This window comes from Dendrobates tinctorius, unplaced genomic scaffold (genome assembly GCF_039654945.1).
Source record: "Dendrobates tinctorius isolate UK_male_01 unplaced genomic scaffold, ASM3965494v1 ptg000006l, whole genome shotgun sequence".
NCBI classification, from domain to species: Eukaryota; Metazoa; Chordata; class Amphibia; order Anura; family Dendrobatidae; genus Dendrobates; species Dendrobates tinctorius.
This window is the reverse complement of record NW_027361674.1, coordinates 1,166,902-1,182,212: the sequence shown is the minus strand read 5'-3', so window position 1 is coordinate 1,182,212 and position 15,311 is coordinate 1,166,902. Positions and strand designations below refer to the sequence as shown.

Below are 15,311 nucleotides of genomic sequence, written 5' to 3'. Positions count from 1 at the left end.
GGTGATCCCGATATACGAACCGCAGCACACCTGCTGATGGCCATCAAGCAGGTTTTCCTCGGCCCACGGGTCACACACGACACCTCCCTGCAGCTACTCACACTCTCTCAGGCATCCCTCTCGGTGAGCCAGTATGCCATACGTTGTCGGACACTGGCGTCCGAGTTGGAGTGGGCTGATAGGGCCCTTATCCCTGTCTTTTGGAGAGGGTTGGCAGAGCATGTCAAAGATGCTCTTTCTACCAGAGAGATTCCTACTACCTTGGAAGAGTTGATTTCCATCTCCTCGCATATTGACCACCGTTTTTCGGAGTGCGGCTTGGAGCGTGCTCACTCAAAATGGAAGGGTACTCCGCTTCCCAAATTTTTCGAGCCACTGGAGCTACCTGTGCCAGAGGTCCTACCTCCTGAGCCCATGGAGGTGTCTCATACCGATCTTAATACGGACTCAGACCAGGAATCTGTTTGCGGTTGTCACCACGTATGTGCGGTTTCTCCGGAAGCCAGCTCCCCGCAATGGTCGGAGTCTGAACCGGTTGTCGAAACCTTTGTCCCTCCTCATTTTAGGGCTCAGGTACTCGCCTGGGCGCATGCGTCCAATGCGTCTCACCACTGAGGCTACATGCAAGTCTTGAAGCTCTTGGCCGGAGCGTTTTGGTGGCCCCATAGAGCTCGGGACATCAAAAAATTCATTCGGGCATGCACGTTATGTGCTCGGGACAGTCTCCCTGAACGGAGTGTGACGACAGCCGTCGATACACGGCGGCGGTCTCCTAAACCTTCCGCTCCCATTGTCAACCGGTTATCCCTCCTGAGACCTGGCGACCTGACCTCCGCTGATACCATCCGTATGTCCCGTTTTTCAGTTTCACCTACTAGGACATCAGGCTCACTTTTGGGCGAGTCTGAGGTCTGTGCCACTGTCGGGCACAGGCTGGTGGGTCCGAGGGTTCAGGGAAGGGGGGCCCTAGGAGGGGGGGTAATGTTAGGAATCTGGTTCCTACAATGCCTATGCAGGAACACAGATCCTCACATTTGTCTCCAGAGGCTAAGTCCTTAGTCCCTTCTTCTGTGCATGCTCATGGGATGAGCTCCCATTGGAGTTCGGGAGTCAAATGCTCAGGTCCTGCTCCTGATTCCATTGGTTATGCTCAGGGCTCTGGAGATTTCCGGCAGGTCCCATACGCTATAAAAAGTGCTCATGGCCGTTCCTCCATGCGCTAGTATTTTCATACTGCTGCTGTGTGTATGGTGATGAATGCTTGGACTGGTGACTGACTCATTAAATATCCCCTTCCTTGGTTATTACGAATGTGTGAGTGGTTTGGTCAGCCAGTAGCAGCGCTAGCACCAGCGCGCTCAAGCTTCAGCCTTTTCAGCAGCTAAGCGTCCTGCTTTGCGCCAGCGTTTTTGCAGCGCTTTGCCAGCGGCTCTACTCTTGCCGCGCTGCAGTTGCAGCACAGTGTGCGTTCGCGGTTGCAACGCCACTGCACCAGACGTCTGACGGTAGGTCTAGACGGAGTCAGTCCCGACAGTCTTGGCGACTTCTGTAACCAGATACCGCGTCTGTGTCACTGAGTTCTGTGAGGTTAAAACAGACTCAGCGTTTTGTTTATGTGTTTATGCTTGCAGCTCTGTGTGTGAAACAGTCTGCTTCTGCATATGGTTATGCTTGCAGCTCTGTGAGTGCAACAGAGCTTGCTTTTGTGCATTAGGTGCAGCTAAACCTTGTGCACATTACCGCCTTAAGTGCTCTGCCTCTCTCAGCAGCGGTTTTGTTACCTACCGCACCGTGGACCCCGGGCGGCGAACACGCTTTATTTATATTTTTATTTAGCGTGTTCCACCGTCCCTGACACTTTCTTAGTTAGTGCGGGGTCTACCATCCTGAATACTCACATCCAGCTAAACCAACAGTCCTTATACCTGTGGGATATATTAGCCATATATAGCTAGCCCCAGGTGTAATTGGAATACAGGCCACACTTTTTTTGGGGCATGAACTTTCATGCAGGTCCTGCTGAATTATTTGCTATTATATGATTATCTCGGGTTATGTAAAATAATGGAGGAGTGTGATATATAGTGGAGATACTTGTTACCACAATAATTTTTCTCTTACCTTGTGGATTTATGATCCAATACTTGGTGGCACATGTCTGAATTTATTGGTGTCTTTTGTAATACATTGTCTAAATTGTTCATACTTTTAACTCACTCCACATAGTCTATACTAGCACTTCCATTTATACTTCCATTTAGAAGCGCAGCCTTCCGGGACCTTCCTGATGGCCCAATCTGAATTGCTTGAGGACCTGAGCAAGTAACCTCCGACCACCAATGAGCGGTCGTCTCACAGGCATGCTCAGATGGAGAAAAGCAGGACTTAGTACCAGGAGCATCTGCTCGCCGCTGACTCATGCATGGTGCTATAGTAGAGCCTGGAGGAGCAACCAGATGCCTAGCATTAGTCTGGGCAAGACGCTGGGACCGACGTTTCTGCAGAGCAAGAACCTCTGCGTCGCAGAAGAATGGGAGACCGCAGAGGACATGGCTTGAGATTCCCCCTGTGCAGTGGGGGAAACTCGACACCTAACATTACCCCCCTCCTAGGGCCCCCCTCCTTGGGCTTTACTTTGCTCAAAAGCCTCAATGAGCTGAGGAGCCCAAATATGTTCAACAGGTTCCCAGGTCCTATCCTCTGGACCATGACCCTTCCAGTCCCCTGTTAGTACTTTTTACCTCGTACCATCTTGCATCCAACAATGGCGTTCACCTCATAGTTGTCCGTAGACAAGCCCGATGTCCCGGCAGATGACTCAGAAAACTGGGACATGTGAACGGGTCTTAGGAGGGAAACATGAAAGGGGTCAGTGATACCGAGCTGTGGTGGAAGAGCCAGACGGTATACCACAGTGTTAACCTGTTCCAGGACCTTGAAGGGACCTATAAAGCAAGGCGCAAACTTAGTGGACGCCACCCACAGCCTGATATTATGGGCGGAGAACCATACTAGGTCGCTCGGTGCAGGGCGCCGATGAGTATCGGCGGAAGCCCTCATTCTCTCCTTGGAGGCCCGGATAGCATCTTGTGTGCGGTCCCAAATGTCACGTGCCTCCAATGCCCAGTCTGCCACCCTAGAGTCAGTGAAAGACACGGGCATTGGCACAGGAACCTGTGGATGCTGGCCGTAGTTGAGGAGGAATGGGGTTTGTCCAGTGGAATCGGCCACTGCTTTGTTTAGCGCAAACTCTGCCCATTGTAGCAAGTACGCCCAGTCATCCTGCCTGACGGGAGCCAAATGTCGCAAATACGTGACTAGGGTATGGTTGGCCCTCTCTACCAACCCATTCGTCTTGGGGTGGTAAGCTGAAGAAAGATTCAGCTCAGTGCTGAGCAGACAAAGCTCTCTCCAGAACTGAGATGCAAACTGGGGACCCAGGTCACTGACGATTTTGTCAGGCATGCCGTGCAGGCGGAAAACGTGCCTGATGAACAACGCCGCCAAGGCCCGCGCAGAAGGCACCCGCGGAAGAGGCACCAAGTTCACCGTTTTGGAGAAATGGTCGGGGACTACACAAATAATAGTGCAACCACGAGACTTGGGTAAGCCCACCACAAAGTCCATCCCGACCATCTTCCAGGGCCTATCTGCCACCAGCAGAGGGTAAGATAACCCAGCAGGCCGTTGCCGAGGAGGAGACCGATTCTTGGCGCAGGAGACACACGCCCGAACATAGTCTCCAACGTCACGGGCCATATGCGGCCACCAGTACATCATTGCCAGTGTCTGAGATTTCCACCACAGTGGAATAGTCCAATATATATGATAATATTTCACCAATTTTATTAATACTGCAAAAAGATCATTTAACAAATATATGGGTTAAAAAGTGACAGGCAAAAAAATGCATAAACAATGCGGTAAAGGCAGGGTGGAGATCCTAAATAGTAATTAGCAGGTACATACAAGTATATATACATCATTATGTACAGAAAGGGCATATATGCAATTCATAATGGCACAAGAATTAATAATGTCAGTATAAGTATAGAAGCATTTCCACGCATAATATGCTCCTTAATACAAGATATACCTGAAATGTGCCCAAGAAATAAAGCTGTAAACATACCAGATGATAGTACAAGGACACCACGCTGTCTCCCACCCGCCCCGACGCATGTTTCAGAAATTTTCCTTCCTTAGGGGGTGTGCCATTATGATTGACAATGGCAATTTAAAGCTGCCATGACAGGAAGCATATATCCGCAGACCACAACGCTGCTGCGCCTCCCACCAAAACAAGCAGCTCGAAACGCCGACGCTGATACACACGAGTCCCCATATAATCAAACATCAGACAGTGGGTGGAAGTGGAGGAGACAGGGCGGAGATGGAGTCGGCGCATGCGTCAAGATAACATAGCGGCCATATTGATTATGGGCATATTATTGGGCATTGCAATTATAAAATGATAGGTATATAACCAGACAACAATATTATCAATGCACGAAGCTAATACCATAATCATATAATAAACGGCATTAAATAGAGGGACAAAAGGCACAGATAGTAACTATAATTGCACATATACAATTCTGCAAAAGACAAATAATTTCTATTTTCGTAACAAAACATCATTATATATATTTTTTTTTTTCATTTATATAAAGGAGACAATACAATAGTATAACAAATACATAATTGTTTTACAAAGATTATTATACAAAATTGGCACATTACAACTCAACAATACATCACAAGTAAGTGGTGTATGTGCAGATCATCAAGCTAATAACATTTATATACCAAATAATATTCTGCACATCAACCAACTTTTTATATAAACCCATGCAGAAAATATGCGCATAAAGGAGAAAACAAAAAGTCCACAAAAAGTAGCCAGAGACGAAGATAATTATCCCTCAAATATCAGTCAGTCATCAAGGCAATGGTGATCATCGAGTCACTAAAAATACAAAAATAAAAAAATTAATTATTAACACGAAATTCAAAAAAAATATGCGGAAAGAGCCGCACTTAATTGATACACAGCAGTCGGAGGATCAAAGGAAAGGGGCAAAAGAGAGGCACTTATTAAGACAGAGAGGCTGAATCATATTCAACAGCCATGTCCATCTCGTCTCCAGCCTACCAAGGTGTTTAGATAATCCACCCCCTCTAATATTTATTTTAAGAGCATCAATACCATGAACCCTTAAAAGGGTACTATCACAATTGTGGAATGTTTTGAAAATGTTGTGGTATTGTTTTTAAGGTGAAAATGTCCGTGTGGCAGAGCACCGCCTCAATCCCTAGAACAAGTTCACTAGTGCGGACCTTAAGCTATCGCGTAGTTAACCCAACATAAATAAGGCCGCATGGACACGTAGCATAGTATACAACATACCTTGTTGTATATGTGATATGTTGCTTAATCTTAAACGATTTAGTACCATCAAAGTTAGTAAAGGTGTCACAACGATCTATATTGGGGCAGGCGACACATCTGCCACAGGGAACACAACCACACCTCATTCTAAAATTTTCCAAGAAGGTGGATGCTCTTTGTCCGGTATAATGGCTGGAGACAAGTTGGTCCCTCCAATGACATAGAGGGTTTAGTTGAAATAAATTTGCTGATAATAGGATCAACCTTAAGGATCGGCCATGCCCCTTGTAATATCGACCGAACCCTATCGGACTGAGAGCTGAATGTCGTAACGAACCTTACCACCTGATCATCCCCAGACCCATTCCTAGGTCTAGTATTATATAGTAACTCTTGTCGAGAGGCATGTTTTGGTCGATGGTATGCTGTCATTCTACGGTTATAGCCACGCAATAAAAACCGCTAAGTTCCTCGGCCCTATGTCTCAAAATCACTGTCGGAAGAGCAAATTCAGCGAAGACGGAGAAATTGTCCAACAGGAACAGATCTTATCATGTGGTGTGGATGTCCAGAGGAGGCATAAAGCAATGTATTAGTAGCCTTTTCTTTTCTATAGATATTCGTCAGCAAGGTGCGCATCGAATCTCTCCTAATGGTAACATCTAAAAAATTCAATGAGTCACCACTATATAGGAAGGTTAAATGAATATTGAGGTCATTGTTATTCAGGGTAACCATAAGTTGCTCAATGTCGGTGGGGGTGCCTTGCCAGACGAAGAAGATATTGTCAATCAACAGCGTCCAAAATGGGACACGATCCATTAACGCCTGTTCATCCGACAAGAAGAGGTCCCTCTCCCACAGCCCCAAAAAGAGACCAGCATATTTCATAGATGGATTCACATTTTTTATTTAGCTGTTTCATTTCAGTGTGATTTATCATTATGTCTCCTCATTCTCCGCCACTAGATGACCAGAGTTAACGTGTTCTGTGCTGGTATAGGCAGTACAGTTTTTGGCAAGGGTGTCTATGATGCCAATAGTATATTTTTAAAAAATGTAACCCCCATGGGGAAATGTTTGTCAGCCCGTGCACTGCGTGTATGGGCATTACAAGTCTTGGAGACCTGCTCCTTTTTAATGGGACATTTTTTGTTAAGAAGCCCTCCTCCATGTTTCTTCCAAGGGGGATTGGGGTTATTGGGGTGCATATGACTTGGTAGCAGGGCAGGCCTTGCAGTTAATGCATAAGAAAACAGAATGGGAGTAAAAAATGAATAATGTAAAGTGGATTTTCCTGTGCCCATCCAGTATGTGGGTTCAAGGCTTATTGGGGTGCATATGACTTGGTAGCAGAGCAGGCCTTGCATTCAATGCAACATTTTTATAGAATCCCTCCTGAACTTCTCGTGAAAGGGGTATTGGGGAACGTCATAATGCTTGGCAGCCCATCCACTCACAGCATAGGCTATACCTTTTTAGGAGACCCACTGTTTAATAATGGCCCTTTAAGCAGATTAACTCCGCCTGATGCCCTTGGAAAAATAGGCTCTGTGACTATAAAGGTACTGTCACACTTAGCGATGCACCAGCGATCCCGACCAGCGATATGACGCGGTCAGGATCGCTGGTGCATCGCTAAGTTGTCGCTAGTGAGCTGCCACACAGGCAGATCTCACCGATGTAGCAGGGGTCGGAGGTCGCTACTTACCTGTCAGACGAGGTGATCCCGACGTCCACGCGTCGCTCGTCTCCACAGCAGGAAGCCCAGCAGGAAGCTGATGACGAGAAATGGTCCAGGACATTTTCACGCGATCAGCGATAACCAGAGGGGAAGCCATCGGTGGTAAGTATCAGACATAGCGATATCGCTAGCAATATTGCTATAACGTCACAAAAACCAGTGACGTTATAGAGATATTGCCAGCGATATCGCTTAGTGTGACAGGCCCTTTAGAGTCCATCCTGCATAAATGAAACAAGATGGGTCTTCTTATGTGTCACACACCACATGGCCAGCTGGGTTGGTAAATGTTACAATGACATTTCACAGTGAATGCATTTGTTTGGGTTGCAAGCAATGTTAAAGTTGAAAAACGCTTAAAAAACGCTGCGTCTGAACATAGCCCTAGTGGGGAGGAACATTTGGGTCTGGGGTTAATTATTTTGCCATATAAACAAGTCACTAACCTGGAAAGGATGTACGTTAACATATTTCCCAGCAAAATCCGTTTTAGTTTCGTTTTGGTATGTTTTTTGGTGCGCCGGTAAAAATGGCATGAAACTCTGAAAATATTGTTTAAAGCTGTAAACTAGGAGTCAGGAATGCTTCCAGGGGTGATCCCCATGATGTCCCCATGTCATTTGAGCAGTGTTTACATCATTTTCAGACATTTTTAGACCTTTAAAGGACCCCTGGGGGGATCGCGGTAAAAATGCTCGGGTCTCCCATAGACTTACATTGGGCTCACTGTTCTGTCCCGAGTACCCGAGTATTCCAATTTGCTCTACCTGAGCAATGAGCACCCGAGCATTTTAGTGCTCACTCATCACTATGAATTAGGCATAAAAAATTTGTTGGTCTATAACACAGTTGGTGGACACTTAGTATTCTCCCCCCCCATTTGCTGGAATATGAAGGTCTTGAGGTACATTTGTAAGAATCCAGATATTAAAACTACAAAACAACAAAGATTATCTTTAAAGTAGAAACAGATTATTGAAAAAATATAAACAAGATATTCAACATTTAGCCTCCCTTGAAAGAACAGTAGAACCATAATCGTGCTGTATCACAATACGAGAGCAAGGGGAAAATGGAAATTCTTGATGCAATAATGACTCGCCCCCAGAGGCCGTGGGGTACTCGGTACCGAGCCCGTTGATTTCAATGGGAGATGTCACAGTGGCAGTGACCCAGTCCGTGGCCTCAGGCAGTCAATGTAAAAGGAGTAGAGTGATGGGGATAAAGTTATTGAGATGATTCGTGACGCCACCTGTGGGTTCTGGTCAGTTTGGCCAGCGCTGCAGGGTTCCTTCGCTGGGACAGATGGTGTGGTGCAGTTGTAGAGGTGGTGGGCCGGGCTGGGGGGTGGTCCCTTTCTTACCGCGCAGAGATGTAACAGAGACACGATGGAGGCAAATGTCGGGTACAACAGGTCCAAGCTTTATTCTCTGGCCGCCCACTTGACGGCCTCCGCAGTACACCACACTTCAATGCAATACACTTCACTTCGCTTTACTTGTCGGCCCTCTGTTTCCAGAGCGGCTTCGCGCACACCGTTCTTTACACTGGGGACGTGTATGCATACACCGTCCCCTCTTCACTCGTTGACACTCCTGTCAGATCCGTCACTGTGGCCGCCTTAGGCCCGTCACCAACAGTACTTTTACTGAACAGTAGTCTCTTTCAGTACGGTATGCTTTGCCTCAATGCCTCATCTATTCTGCGGTACCTTCCTGTCAGGACCACCCCCCTGACGTTCTCTCTCCTCAGTCCCTCTGGATTAGTTTTCCTCAGAGTGCACAGACTGTCATAGTCCTCCTGTCACTTGGGCTCCCCCTGGGGACTGGAACCTTCTGGAACCCTCCCGGTTTCTAAAGCCCTAAGCTGATGTCAAGTCCTTTGCTCACACTCCTCCCTGCCATCTAATGGTCAACCCAAGGTACTGCACGTCCACTACACTTTCCTAGCTGTTTCCCCACTGAAGTAACTGACACCTGTCTAAACTGCGCAAACCTATCTTTCTCTATTCTGACACGTCCGTCCGTCAGGTCACCTTACCTACACAGCAATGATGTTGAAGCTCCCCACAGCTGGAGCTGTAGTCCCAGGGCAGTAGGAATAGGTGTTGAGGTAGATGGTGCAGTGTTAGGTACAGAGATGTAGCAGTGCTAGATGAGTGGTGCAGTAATAAGTGGAGGACACAAAGGCATGTAGTTCCAAAGCTTTACTCACAGTCTGTTGTGCATACAGATGCCCACTTCGGTGCCATGTCCTCCAGGTCAGGGGCTCAGACAACTCCCAGGCAAGATAGAGTACACCTTTCCAGCACTCCTCCAACATATGCCTTTCCTGAATGTCTCCTCACTAGCGCCTAAACTGAAGTACTTGTAGTTGTGAATTAAACTCAAGTTCCTCCTTCTAGATGTTACTTGGATCTCCACTCGTACGGCAGATAGCTGTAGCCCGCTTCGGGTACTTCCTACTCTCAGGTCCCGGCTCACACACGTTGCTATTGTGCCCCCAAGTCTTAAGTGGGAATAAAGTGGTGACAACTTCTGTTCCTCCGGTTTCTGCTGCAGGACCATCAGCATCCATACAACTTCGGATACCGGACTACGAACCATGCGCTTTAACTTAAGGAAGAGCTCAGCTCTCACCCTTGTCCTCAGTTCTATTCTCCCCACGTATCGAACTAATCTATCTTCCTTCTGAAGAATTAGGCTCTTACTCTTTCCCGTGCCAGCAGCTCCAGATCACAGTAGTCTGCTGCAGCACTTGCTTTCACTCCATCCCTCTCAGGGCATCTTCTCTCTCTAACTGACCTACTTCCTAACCTACTCCCACTCTCTTGTGCAGTTTAAGCTCCACCCGCTTCCCCAGCACCCTTTGCAAACCAAAACAGCTGATTACAGAGTGCTTCACTATTCTAAAGTGTCTGTGCTGGGTGCAGGTGTTGGAGTGTGGTCAGGCGTCTCCACCTTAACTGGATAGTGGGGTACCACACCTCAGGAGGAGGTGCAGTACCTCTGTGGCGACTGAACCCTCGGGGGTGCCACAAAAACGGAACTGCCCACAACGAAGGTGAACTGTACTACAATGCTGGGAACAGGATTAATTGTCCAATATCTGATGCCAGACTCCCTCAAACATCAATTACCTGCTGGTGATCATCAGCGATAAACAAAAGCCAAGAATAAAAATGAAGATTTTTTATTTTTAAAGGTGTCTCTGTGCCCATATGTGAATTGTGAATATCTCTTATTACAGTCTCCAAGTTGTGTTGGTGTCATCAGAGCTTAATCTTAAATGCAGGTGGTTGGATGACTGCTGAGGACCCTGAGGATTTAAAGACTGCTTTTAAGATAGTATCAGGATCAACTTCAGCTGGAGGATTTTAAGCAGCACTAGAGGAGGAGGTTCTGTTTCTTCTAGATTCACCTTCCTTCTTTCATGGGGTGTTACTTAATCTTAGAAGTATGGGCTGGTCTGATGTTATCACACTACCATTCAAAGGAAGATTGCATTCAATTGGTTGTCCATCTAGGTATCTGTTGTTGGATTTTTTGTAGGCACCAACTGCATCTTCCTTTTTCACAAACACAACCTCTGCAACTCCAGAAGTCAACAAGCAGGTGTGCTTCAAGGCACCGCATACACAGAAAAGCTCCACGATATCTTCGTCAGTGACTATTGGATGCAAATTATTAACGGTCATTATTGTGCCTTTGAAAGGGCAAAAGACAGACTCTTTTGGATCGGGCCCTACAGATTATCTTGCCTCCTTTGTGACAAGTGTCTGTGACACGTTGGTTACAGGCTTTGTGTGCAATAAAGGTGGCGAAGTCTCGTGCTGAGTAGACATGGGAGCTGTGTATGCATCATTCTGTACCACTTTAGTAAGAGGTAAAGTTTGACCAAGAGAAAATGAACTTACAGACATTTACGGCCTTTTTTGCACAATGTGGGCAGCTGTGATCTTCATCTTCCTGGTGGGAATTTTGGAAAGTTCCATGACGTCATCAAAACCATCATCATCCATATTTTGTAAAGAGGAAATCTGTTGTTTCACAGGTTCGGGGTTAACTACGTTTATTGGCATTCCTTTAATAGTGTTCATTACACCAGAACAAATCGTTTTCAGATGAGAAATTTGGATGTTCTTGGTAATATGTATGGGTAAAGATGAAGAACCTTGTGCCACGGGTGTGTTGATAGTTAAGGCCAGTTTGTTTGGTTTACCTCCAACAGTGATCTACTGTTTTCTAGAATTAAGCAACTCACGAGCATCTTGCACTTTACCCTTTATATGGACACATGCATCTTTGACGACATATTTCTCATGGGCATCTTTTAGATTGAGCTTCAGATGCGCATCTGTTACACCTATTTTCTGACGTATTTCTGCAAAAAACCTGCACCATCCCACCAGCAACTGTGTATGAAACCACGCTATTGTTTGTAAGGGTGTTTATGATGGCTGTGAAAAAATTTTTTTTACACAGTATGTTGATGTGTACCCCCAGGGGAAAATGTTTGTCAGCACATAAACTTAGTGTATGGGCATTACGAGTATAGGAGACCCGCTCCTTTAAACTGGGAAAACATTTTTCGAAGGCCATCATCCACATTTCTTCCTTGGGGGGTTGGAGTGTGTGCAAATTTTGGGCAGGCATTGTATTCTCTCCATGTGCAAGCATTAGGTGACTTTAAAAAATCATAATAATGTGAATTTTGGTTGCATATGGCCATCTAGTACGTGGTTCAAAGGTTTATTGGGGTGCATGTAGCTTTGATGCAGGGCAGGTCTTGCATTAAATGCATAAGCAAACGGTATGGGAGTACCAAATGAATATTGGGAACTATGGTTGCATGTGTCCATCCGGCAACATAGCTTCAAAGGTTTATAGGGATGCATGTAACTTTGATGCAGGGCAGGCCTTTTATTCAGTGCATAAGCAAACAGTATGGGAGTACCAAATGAATACTGGGATCTTTGGTTGCATGTGGTCATCCATGACTTTGTTCAATGGGTTGTTTGGGTGCATCCAAATTTTGGGCAGCCCTGCCACTATCTGCATATGAGGCGCCCCTGAGGCTCAGTCACCACAGAGGTACTGCACCTCCTCCTGAGGAGTGGTATCCCACCCTCCAGGCAAGGTGGAAACACCTGACCACACCCCAACACCAGCACCCCACACCACAAAGTAGTGTAGCAAAGCACCTTCGGCGGCTCACTGCTTGGAGTAGGAGAAGGAGATCCCCAGACAGAGGGATATATGGATGGAAGTGCTGCAGCAGATCCCAGTGACCGGGGTCTGCTGGCACAGGGAAGGAAGAGAGAGAGAGCAACATAGACTGAAAGCCTGATTCTCCATAGAAAGAAAGATTAGTACGGAACGTGAGGAGTAAAAGAGAACAGAGGATGTGGGTTAGAAGAGAACCCTTCCTAGAAGTTCTAAGCGCAAGGTCGGGGCCCGGTCCCCGAGGTTGTACGGATACTAATGGTCCTGCAGCAGACACTGGAGGAATAGAAGTAGTGACCACTTTATTCCCACACAAGACTTGGGGGCACAACAGCAACTGAATTGTGAGCCGGTACTTAGTGGAAAGGAGTCCCCGAAGCAGGCTACAGCTGTCTGCCGTACAAGTAGAGTTCATAAGAACATCGGACAGGAGGAACTCCAGTGTAACTCAGTACTAGGAGTACTTCATTTAAAGGCGCTATAAGAGGAGACTTCAGAAAGGCACATGTTGGCGGAGTGTTGGAAAGGAGTATTCCATCTGGCCTGGAGGTTGACTGAGTACCTGACCCGGAGGACACGGCACGGAGGCAGGCACCTTTTTGTACAACAGACTGTGAGTAAAGCTTTGGAACTACAGGCCTTGGTGTCCTCCACTCATTCTTGCGCCAACCCGCCCAGCACTGCTACATCCCTTGTGCCGGACACTATACCATCTACGTGTCACTTCACCCACTCTGCCCTGGGACTACAGCCCTGCCTGTGGAGGCCTATAACATCATTGCTGCACCACACCATCTGTCCCAGAGGATATGTCTGCAGCGTCGGCTTACATCTCCATTGCCGAACAACACAGGTGGTGTCACGAATTACTTATAGACTGTCATCACCATAAGCACACATAAGCACAGTACTGACAACCCCCCTTTTTTAAATGGGAGCCCAGGGCCACGGGCCGGGTCACCGCCGCTGTGACAACTCCCATTGAAACCCATGGGACCGGCACCGAGTACCCCACTACCCTGGAAGGGCGACCCATAAAACTTGGTGTCACGAACAGGATGACGAGACCCGATGCCATCGGGTTCTGTGTGCCTAAGACTCAAACTTTTTGAAAATGTGCAGAAGACCCAATTTGATAGACTGTAAAATGAACGCTAGAAATGGCCGCTGGCGCGGTGAAGAAGGGCGTGACAACAGAGGTGGTCTTAAGAAAAGACCCCGAACTGTCCTGGGCCTCCCCTGTCTGAACTTCTATACGACAGCAACATGGCCCACCCCCAGAGGGGTTCGTATACTGGCCTGGTATGGAGGGGTAGGAAGAAGACACCGTCCTCAGAAGAAGGGCGAGAGCCGGTGGCGGGAAAAGAGCCCAGGCAGGAAGAAGAACGCCATATTGGAAGGAGACGGGAGGAGGCCTGCGGAGCGCGAGGAGGTTGAGCTGAGTATCCTCAGCGCAATGGCTGAAGGCTCCGACCCCACTTCCGAGATAAACCGCCGGCAGCTGGAGGAGGAGATTACCCGGCTGACACACCATCTGCAGCTGAGGCAGGAGGCGTTATGGAGGATGAACTGGCAGCACACCCAGGAGGGGCCTACACCAGCGGTACTCATCGCTGCTACACCGGATCTTCTCCAGGCAGACTCTGTGGAGCCTGCAGCCACTGCCATACCACCAACAGCATCTATCGTCCCCTCTCTGCCGTCACCGCCGGAGGAGTTGTATGAGACCCTGGGAGCTGAAGCGGAGGCAGAGGAGCTCCCACCTGGACCTGACGTGGCCGCGCAGGTCCCACTGGAGGCCCTCGCGGGCCTGGAGCCGCTATCCGTTCCACCGCCATCTCCGGTATCTACTCGGGCAGCCATGACTTCCACCGCTGCCACCAAGCCCGCACCGGAGCCGGAGCACCGCCAGGAGGCCCCAGGTTCGTCTGATGTCCCTACACCTGGGAAGGCCTTGGGGTGTACTGTGGTCACAGCGGCTGGCCAGGTCGTGCTAGATTTGGTCTGGGATCAGGATACCAGCCCCCGGGGGGAACCATCTGAACCCCTGGTGGTGGTGCCGCAGTCCATGGAGGGCAGAGGGTGGTCCCGGGAAGAGGAGGAAGATGATATGTAGGCCAAGTGCCAGGAGACCATACGTCAACTGGCCGCCGAGCAGTGGGAGAGAGAACAGAGAAAGTTGGCAGTGTTGGGCCCTGACCTGGACCGCAAGGAGAAAGCCCGTGCTGGTCACTACGGTCCCCGGGATTCGGCATGACGGGGCCGGGTTTTCAATGTGAACCTTGAGAGGGGGTTCGGTTTTATCTCTGACCCCAAACGGATATCCGACCTCTTCTTCAATCGGAGAGACGTGGAGTCCCATCTGAAAAAGGGACACCCTGCTCGAGACCTGCAACCAGGGGATTACGTGACTTGCACCCAGCATGAGGGGCTAAGGGGATGGTACGCCCTATATATACACCACATCCCAGAGGATTTCATCGCAGCCTACAGGCAGGAGAAGCCTGCTGTTCCTCCACCCACAGTGATCACCAAGACTGTGTTTGTACCGACCCCCATGTGCCAGGCTACAATAACAACAGTCCCACAGCCTCAAATCACCACCCCTGCTGTACCTCAGGCAGCAGCCATGCCATCTGGGAACCAGCAATTCCTCAACCCACCAGGAGGTGGACACCCAGAGCATCTCCCCTGGAAGCAGCCCAAGCAACCAGCTTCCAGAACCCCAGAAGGGGATCATTAGCCATAATCTTGATTTGAACTATCTTTTGTTGCCCAGGAGGGTATTAGCAAGTTTCCAGTTTTTCTATTTTTTTCTATTTTTGATTATAATGTTTACCTGTTGATCAAGTTGTTGCCCAGTTTTATTGGCAGCGTTCTTCTATTACTTGAACTGTGGAGATCATGGACGCTGAGTGATCCAGAACTGTTATTGTAAATAGTTTGTACT

At 48.1% G+C, this 15,311-nt stretch overlaps 1 pseudogene; it reads right to left on the bottom strand.

Moving 5' to 3' along the window:
* Nucleotides 1-10,407: 10,407 nt before the first annotated feature.
* LOC141085751 (polymerase delta-interacting protein 3 pseudogene) lies at nucleotides 10,408-14,199 on the bottom strand (annotated as a pseudogene).
* Nucleotides 14,200-15,311: the final 1,112 nt, after the last annotated feature.